The sequence below is a fragment of the Periplaneta americana genome, chromosome 11, assembly GCF_040183065.1.
Source record: "Periplaneta americana isolate PAMFEO1 chromosome 11, P.americana_PAMFEO1_priV1, whole genome shotgun sequence".
Lineage (NCBI taxonomy): Eukaryota > Metazoa > Arthropoda > Insecta > Blattodea > Blattidae > Periplaneta > Periplaneta americana.
The window spans coordinates 111,791,534-111,797,318 of record NC_091127.1 but is presented as its reverse complement, the minus strand read 5'-3'; the positions used below and the strand labels follow the sequence as shown (position 1 = coordinate 111,797,318).

General features: G+C 36.3%; 1 long non-coding RNA gene across 1 annotated transcript; it reads left to right on the top strand.

Annotated features, from left to right (window-relative positions):
- The first annotated feature begins 497 nt into the window (after positions 1-497).
- Positions 498-5,424, top strand: LOC138709256 (uncharacterized). Its single transcript, XR_011334888.1, has 3 exons — positions 498-634; positions 5,156-5,214; positions 5,293-5,424. It is a non-coding gene; the product is annotated as an uncharacterized lncRNA (long non-coding RNA).
- Positions 5,425-5,785: the final 361 nt, after the last annotated feature.

Genomic DNA, 5,785 nt, shown 5'->3' with positions numbered 1-5,785 from the left:
TAAGTTTAATTATTTTAATGAATACTACCCTGCACTGTTCGTGTTACAGCTATACATTAAAACTGGATCATACATAAATGAGAGAAGTACATGTAAAGTTATTAAAATAATGTAGGCTCCTGTAACTATTCTGTTTGTAATTAATAGTATAACTAAAAAAAATATTGTTACTGCGTAAGAATTGAGTGGAAAATACTTATACATTAATATATATTCACAGTAATATGAAAATGTGAAGATCTCGGGGGAATATATAAAATATTTATAAAACATATAGACTTAATATGAAAACAAAATGTTAGATTCATGATTATATTATTATAATGCCGCTAATAACTTTGCAACACATCATCACTTTGAAAAAAATAATATTGAACAAAATATCACGAAAAAATAATCAAATACCACCGCCCGATTGCTGTTATTGTATCATGCACATGCGCAAACCCACGACGTAGAGGAGAAAATATCAGTCGCAGATGTTGCAACAGTCACAGAGTACTGAATACGGAGCTGATTTCGATGGCGATATTTTGTCACAGATATTTCGCATCATCAGTCACAGGTTTATCTGTGACAAAATATCGGTTTGTGAAATATCGGCCATCTCTACCTGTCACAGATTAAGGAAAAGGTAGGTTAGATTAGTTTAGGGTTTTAGTATATCTTGCAAAAACAAATTTTAGGTTTAGTGTAAAAGTGATCTATATGCAACGATGTCTCCTAGCAAATTACCGTATAACTTATACCACTCTCGATAAGAATTTTCCGATCTTGCCTGGCCACACAGTTTGTTTACTCTGATTGGTGACAGACAAGAGTTGTGTTTATTCCTAAGCCTGGTAGAAATGCCTACCTTACACCAAATAATTATCGATCTATCAACCTGATTCCTTCCTTCTGAAAGTTTCGGAAAGGCTAGTGGATAGACATATTAGGAATCAAGTCTCTGCATGGTGTATAAGCCTCTGCATAAAAAAAATGTACAGAATTTGTATCATGCTCACCCAGATTGTTCAAGAAATTACTTACATCACTTATACTTTTAATAGCTCAAATATACTTGGATAATAATAAAAAATAAATTATGTTAGATTACATTATAGGCTAATTTCTATTCGACATTAACTTATGCTTGTTATGAAGACAAAAGACGGCTTATAGTGCTGAAGTAGTTCCGCTTATACACTTGCATATTGCATAGACGAATCTGTTACAAGTTAGGGTTGGTTAGTTAGGTTTTTGTTATGCCTTGCATATTGTAGGCCTATATACGATCAACTGCATCTCCACAAAAATCTCTTATAAATTCAACGATTTCCATTTCCGAAATCACTGGAATTATCTCAGCGCTGGCTTCACCCAGACCTCGGAAAGAGAGCGAGAAAGAACAAGAAAACAATTGCAACAAATAAATTTATTACTGAACATAATTATTATTTTACTTAAAGTTTGGTATGAAACTTCTCGAATCTGAATATTGAAGATGATTCTGGTCGAAGTATAGGCGCAATGCATTTTGGGATATTATATTAGTCGCATAGGGTAATCCTCTAAAAACAATATTGTACCTCTTCTTTCGCAGCCTTCAATTATGACCATTATATTTTCCCTCCATGTATCCTCGTCGTTTTCTATCTGTCTCTGACGTGTCCTGATACTTATCTCTCAATTTCATGTCATAGGCCTATTCTCTCTCTCTCTGTCGTGTCACAGTCTAGTATATACAGTCGCGAAGCTCAATACGTAGTAAATATGCAAACATTAGGTAGTTGCTCACCACTAGGATCGATAATATCGCCTCATTACAGGCAATGCAAAATAGTACCGTCACCGTCTATTGTTCTAGCACCCTCAAAACTCAAGCTTCGTGACTGTATATAGTAGACTGTGGTCGTGTTCTGGTTTCTCTCTCTCTCAGGCGTACCTTGGTCTTTCTCAGTCCTCTCTCTCGTCGTGCCCTAGTCCTAGCACAGTCTAGTATATACAGTCGCGAAGCTCAATACGTAGTAAATATGCAAACATTAGGTAGTTGCTCACCACTAGGATCGATAATATCGCCTCATTACACGCAATGCAAAATAGTACCGTCACCGTCTATTGTTCTAGCACCATCAAAACTCAAGCTTCGTGACTGTATATAGTAGACTGTGGTCGTGTCCTGGTTTCTCTCTCTCTCTCTCAGGCGTACCTTGGTCTTTCTCAGTCCTCTCTCTCGTCGTGCCCTAGTCCTAGCACAGCCTAGTATATACAGTCGCGAAGCTCAATACGTAGTAAATATGCAAACATTAGGTAGTTGCTCACCACTAGGATCGCTAATATCGCCTCATTACAGGCAATGCAAAATAGTACCGTCACCGTCTATTGTTTCTAGCACCCTCAAAACTCAAGCTTCGTGACTGTATATAGTTATTTGTCTATGGTATATAGTAGACTGTGGTCCTAGTCTTTCTCTCTCGCTCTCTTTGTCGTGTCTTGGTTCTCTCTCAGACGTGCCTTGGTATTTCTCCCTCCCTCTCTTATTGTCGTGTTCTAGTCTCTAAAAACTGGAGAGGGCCTTTAAACTGAAGTTGCAGAAGATATTTTGTGAAAGCTTGGAGAGTTTTGTAGGTTTTTCTGTCCCTGAATTTAAATTAAATAATCTTTTCGTAACAAGTTGCGAATTCAGGGACAGATAAAACCTACAACATATTAGTAAATAAGAAGTTGAACGATATTTCACGTACCTATAAATGAATTAAATTACTCACCATGATTAGTTGCCTGCTACCTTCGAGAGTTTGCGAGATGACTTGACGGATTTTCTTTGTCCTGAAGAAGAATCGGCACTCTAAGTAGTGGTAGACTAATTTAGGAATAATATCCATCATGTGTTCTCTGCAACAACCTGCTCCCGAAAACTGGATCGAAAGACCGTCAATGGTGTCAAGATAGATGTCATCCCATATTGCACTTGTTGAGCTAATATTTTCTTTAATTTTCATTTCTGTTTTAATAAGTACGTCATACACAGCTTGGGAAGGATGCGTTAAAAAACTGACGTTACTACCTGATTAGTAGTCTTTGATTTGGGTGAGAGCTGCACATTGTTTAGATCTATTACATTCCTGTCAAAGGGCACAGAGTGTACACGTAATAAAAAATAAATTATGTTAGATTACATTATAGGCTAATGATTTACTACATAACCGCCATATGATACACTAAACATCTGTCAATCAACGCAGCAGGGTATTCACACTATATTTACTGTATTCCGATCTACAGCCCGGAACAAAACAGTACGGTATTTTTGTAAGCCACCACACACTGGTTAATTCAAAGCACAACAAATTGAAGACATCCAAATAACCCTCAACAACAAAGCATATTAACAATTCCTAGCAACTTTCATCATTAAACGCGCGAGAAATTATATTTTCGTAGGGTCTGACTCCAGACCGGTCTTCTGACAACCGATAAATCCTAGCGATCGAAGCGCCACTAGTTCTCAGGTCCGCCACGGACAATGGAAAAGCATGCAAGTGGTACACTACTTCTTATATTCGTCCTGATTAAACAGCAGGGGCGAATCTAGCTACTTGGCGCCTCTAGGCAGAGAAAAATATTTCCGCCCTATATGCGTTATTTGGATCAACTGAAATAATTGATTCCGCGTTATTACTGTTTCTAATATCGGAAACGCCTGACTCAGATAGGCTAAACCACACACTCCACCATTTTCGGTACCTACTGTTCGCCACATAATTATACGCTGATGTATCTGGACTCGAACAGGAACAAGCTGGCTGTATTTGTTTTTTAAATAGCATATCTATTTTTGAACTTTTTCTCACAATTTCCTCTTTTTTAATTGCCTTGTCTTTCGTGAGTTTCCGGTATTGTTCAGTCAACTGTCCGAAGACAGGTCTGGACCCCACAAGTGACGCCATCAAGGCATCACTTATAAGGCAACTAGGCCAGGAGATAATGGGACAGGGTGATCAGTTCCTTTCTCCCTCCATTGTATACATTGCTGACTAGCTACATATTACACTAATCAGATTTCAGATGCAGTTCTTCCTCTGACATGTATCGTCAAGTGAGATGTACTGTCTGATAATATATTTACATATCATCCAGAACCTCAATCAGAGGTATTTCCGGTATTGAGGACCACTTAGCTTTTTCCGACTGTCACTCATTATAATGAATATTAAAATATGAATCACCTAGGTACAAAACAACTGCACTCTTTACAGTTTCAAACTAAACTGAACTGCCAAGCGTCCGACTGCTACAATGGCTGGCGGTATTTTCTTTGAATGTAAGTCTGAATGAGCATTAACACACTAATTTAATTCTTTCCAATGTAACAATACAAAATAACAATGTTGGTTACTATGGTAACCAGGTAAAATGACAAATGACTAGTACTTTAATATTCACTTCCGCTAAGTTTTGTAACTTGGTCAATTTTCTTGATATTTCAAATTTTTTAGTTTCCTTAGACAATTTTGATGTGTGTATAATACCAGCAAGTTCTTTAATGATATCACCGTGAGATGAAAAAAATGCTATGACCATATTGTGACACTATTATTGAAAAACTGTCCTTTTTACGTTGGCACACCATTGATTAAATTTGAAATGATTGTTGCCAATGTTATACATATGCTTTTTATTGTGCGTTTAAGTTCATGTTCTCTTTTAAAGAGTTATGAATAAAATTTAAAAAACATAAAAAAATTAACTGTAATAGCTTAAAAGCCGCCCCCTCAAATCTGCCGCTTTAGGCAGCTGTCTAGGCCTAAATACAGCCCTGCTCAGATATTAATGCAAATTAAAACAAAACTAAAACTACAGTCCACAGTTTACTGCAATATTATTTGAAGCACCCACATCAGTGTACTGACTATAACATAGGCCTATTGAGTAAATAACTGTAAAATCGCATTGGGGACTTGCACATTGTTACGTTATTATTTAAACTGTTATTCCTAGGATATTAAAGTACATTGGAATTTCATTACAGTATTTTTAAAAATGCTCATGTTGACAGATTAATACTGAAGGTAGACCCATTATAACATATTATATTAATTACTTGGTTGTCTCATTGTAACTTTTTTTCTTTTTGTAAATTATCATTCAAATTTAAAAATACTTTTTAAAGGCATATTGGTTCAGTCGTGTCGCCGCCCTCATGGATTCAAGACGCTTTTCCAACTTTTTGTAAGTATTGTTTTAGATGATTTAAGTAATACTTAAATGCTTCTAAATACTTTTTCATTCCATCCTTACAATTTACAGGATTTTTCCTGCTTTCCATAATAGGCCACACGACCAACCTGTTTGTAGCATCGTCAAATCTGTCTTGAAAACTGTACCTGCAATGACGGAAGAGTTTTATCGTTCCCTTGGATCACACACGCCTCTTTCAACATAGTGCTTCTACACACATAGTGGTGGCTTTTTGCCAAGTTCTATTCTCTGTTTTATGTTATACCATAGTTTTAACATCTGTTTTTAACTTTATATACCAAGTGTTCACTTATTATAACATGTTCTATTCGACCTACACGACCTGAAGATGCCAATCAAAATTGGCGAAAACGTTTGTTTTTAAATCTGTTTAAATGTTGTTATAACATGTTTTATTGTGTTTTTATGTTAAGCATTGACTGAATAGAACTCATTTATCAATTAAAAATACTTGTCAGGCGATAATGAACCTTACAGCAGTCGCCTATAAGAACAATTAGAGTACCGTACTCATTGTTGAACACGTAGGCGACGCGACGTA